Raw genomic sequence first — 3,682 nt, 5'->3', positions numbered from 1 at the left:
GCATTTCCAAGGTGTGTCCTGCCTTTTACCAAGCTGTCCTTTGCAAAGCACACAGATCTTGCGACCAACTGTGCAAATGTTCTTTGCATCTGAGCCCAGCTCAGCTCCTGGAACCGGCACATGGTCACTACTGGTTTGTTTTGGTGCTACTTTCTGTGACACACCACAGAGCTCTGCAATAAGCTGTTCCATGAACTGTTTAGGGCCATGTAAAAAAGCAGCCCAATGTAGCGGTACATCTCACTGATGCTGACATCAGCCCATTTATATTTGTGGCCTTTTGCAATTGCACCAGCAGCTTGAGCATTGGTGTTGTGGCACAGAGTTGACACTGCATTCTCAGAAAAAAACATTTTGAAGAGACTCTGAGGAGTGTGTGCGTCAGCAGGACTCAGCTGTGGGCCAGGTTTCCGTGCAGGCAGGAATCTCAGAGTCTGTGGAACCATATCAATGTCAGTCTCTGTTTTCCATGACATAGTAGACTGCTTGTTGCTTGTCTGAATGTTTGTCTTGGCCCTCTTTGCAACAGGTGTCTGATGATCACCATCACCTTTATAGCTGTAAAACAAACAAACAACTGTGAGCATGTTTATTACACAAAATACAACAACTGCATTTCAATCATTAAAAGTAACATTGGCCAGATGCAAAGCCATACAGACACATAATGTTTGTATGGACTATGTAAAACCAGAATATGTAAACAGAATTATACTAATATCTGAAAGAAAGGGAATAAGTGTACTTACTTTTCAGTTGTTCTCAAAACTGAACGACACCTGTCGCGTGCCCTCCCAGTGCGAGTTGCAGGTGAGGCTGAGAGTGATGCTACCACATTCCTATAAAAATAATAATATTAATATTAATAAAGTTTGAACAAAGTACTATGCCAGCACATGCATAACTGATGGACAGTCAGCATGTTGATAAAACAACATCAGGTCTAACATCTGTAAAATAGTGGGTAAATATGTACTTACTCTTTCTGATTTCTGTCTATGTTGCTGCGTGCCCTCTTAGTGCCAGTTGCAGAACCTACATCATTCCTTTCAAAAAAAGTTGAAAACTATTATTATCATATATTTTAGAGTACTATTCCAGCACATGCACAACTGATGGGCATTAGCATGCTGATAAGATAACACAAAGAAAAAATATGTAACATTATCAACCAACCTCCAAAAATAAATAAAGTCATACAGGCTCATATTGTAATAAGTATATAAACAAAATTGAACAAACATGGGTAAATATGTACTTACTCTTTCTGATGTTCGACTGTGTTGCTGCGCGCCCTCCGAGTTGCAGATGAAGGTGATGCAGCTACATTCCTTTTTTTTAAAAAAGTTGAAAACTATTATAACATAAATATTTCAAAGTATATTACCATTAGTCTATATGAATAACTGATGCGAACAATTGTAGACACGTGCTGTAGGCATATATTGCGTGTCAATGGGCCATTACGGAGATGGCACAACGCAAACATTAACACATTTGCAATTCATCAGCTGGGCATATTTACACATTTCAGCACATACACACATTTGCAATAGATATTTGCAAGCACTCTTCGTTGATGATAATGAGGCAGCATAAACACTAGTCAAAATATAATCTAAACATACATAATATTTTCTAAATTAATTTCAAAATTCTAACTTTCATACAGGCCTATGATCTAAACATATCGTTGTACATATTATACAGCATGTCTAGGCTATGCTGTATAAAGTCTTCTGAAGGCACGCGCCAAAACGCGTTTGTGCAAATAAGTTTATTTATGCATGAAGCATCTCTCCTACTTTATACAGCATAGCCTAGACCATTTAAATATAAATTACTCTGAATGGCAAGTATGGAAATGGTCCAACCAGTAAAATATGTATAGCCTACGTTTATATAAAATAGCTTGTCAACTAATGCAAGTAAATTTAAGAAGACTTACTCATCCGAAATATTATCCACGGCTGGATCAAGTCACTCTTCAAAATACAAACGTTCGTCGTCAGAGTCCCGCTCTTCTTCTGAGGAAAATGTGAACTCTTCATCACTATCCAGGACTAGCTGAAGGGCTTCCTCACCAGTGAATCCAACGGCGCAGGAAAGTGAATGAATGAAACTTGCTGGTTTTAAAGCATTTCAGGGGCGTTTACCTTATTTCGCATAGATCACCTCAGCACATTATCTTATGAATAGCGCGCTCTGCGAGTGGGTGTGAACTCATTCCAGATAATTAGATGAGACGGGAGAAACTGTACTTCTCTTAAGTTTCATACAGATTACATTGCAGGAGAATATTTGTTTTGAATGTGAATTGTTTTATTTAAAAGTAGAAATTTAAAGCTTTCTTTAGACGCATGTTTCATGGTTGTGTGATAAGTATTAGCTGAGTTTCAGTTCATTTTCCAGACTTGTTTCAGAAAGATTTTTGCGGAGACAGAGTGAGCTGAAAGTGCACCCTGTTTATTTTATTTATTTAAAAATAAAAACAAGGATTTGATGTTAATGTGAGTGTACACAAAAAAAGAAGACCCTCTATAGTTTATAATCATGTATTTATTTTATTTATATGACCATAAATGACGGATTTTTTTAAGTTTATGTTGCTGCTATGTGAAAAAAATCCAGCAAAACGCGTTTGCCGACCTCAGAGGGTTAAAGGGGTCATATAATGGTACATGAACTTTTACAAGTTGATTGTACTGAAATGTGTGTTGGCAGTGCCTGTACACAACCATCATAAAATTATAAAAATCCATGCAGTGTTTTTTTTTTAATCTTCTTGTGTTGGCAGTGCCTGTAATCTTCTTATATGTTTTCCCCCATCTCAAATCAAGCCATTCGACCATGTGACGTCACACGGTCGGACGCCCCTTCCACGATTGTTGATTGACAGCAGCTTTTCAACACAGACCCGCCCTCGCTCGCTCAATCATAGTCCACGCGGACCGGCGCGGTCATTGTTGATATGCTGGAGCACTGTCTATGAGCAGAATGGCGTCTAAGCGATTGTGGTGTTCTTCTGTTCTTGGGTGCAATAAGGGACACAGCAGTCATTTTGATGTTCCTAAATCCGAACCGCTGAAGACGCAGTGGCTGAGTTTTGTTTTCGAAGGGAATATTCCCCACGATCAACGTCAATGCTTTCATGTTTGCGCGAATCATTTCACCAGACTGCTTTACAAACGAGGGTCAGTAAAGCTGGTTTTGCTAAGAAGCTGCTCCTGAAAAAAGGATCGGTACCAACTATTCGTGTTCCTGCTGCACCTCCAGAAGAAGAAGTGAGTGTAACGTTTTATTAACCTTTATATTAATATTTATATTAATCTTTGCAAATCGCTTGCTGCACGCTTCACAGTGAATGCGGCTGTTTACACTCAGGGTACATTACGGCATGTTTCTATGTACGACGTTCTCAATATAATTCATAATCCCACGTTTATAATGAACAACGCGTTATGGTTATTGTGTTACAAACGGTGTACCCACAGAACAGAGGGGCGGGGTGAGCAAAGCTCATTATCATTTAAAGACACATGCACTTAAACGGCGTGCTGAAAACAGAGCTGGTTTTGACCAGGTAAAATGAGTGTTTTCTTACAATACTAATGAGAATTTTTAATTAAAGTATATTACAAACTTTTAATTTAGACCCCAAAGAATCATATTAGCTTGTACA

At 38.6% G+C, this 3,682-nt stretch overlaps 1 long non-coding RNA gene across 1 annotated transcript; it reads right to left on the bottom strand.

Annotated features, from left to right (window-relative positions):
• Nucleotides 1-407: 407 nt before the first annotated feature.
• On the bottom strand, nucleotides 408-2,085 carry LOC311091437. Its single transcript, XR_014608093.1, has 5 exons — nucleotides 1,949-2,085; nucleotides 1,263-1,331; nucleotides 981-1,046; nucleotides 750-839; nucleotides 408-558 (listed from the first exon to the last, which is right to left on the bottom strand). It is a non-coding gene; the product is annotated as an uncharacterized lncRNA (long non-coding RNA).
• Between the last annotated feature and the right edge of the window lie 1,597 nt (nucleotides 2,086-3,682).

This window comes from Abramis brama, assembly GCF_963993115.1.
Source record: "Abramis brama genome assembly, chromosome: 10".
Taxonomy (NCBI): domain Eukaryota; kingdom Metazoa; phylum Chordata; class Actinopteri; order Cypriniformes; family Leuciscidae; genus Abramis; species Abramis brama.
This window is presented reverse-complemented; position numbering and strand designations above follow the sequence as displayed.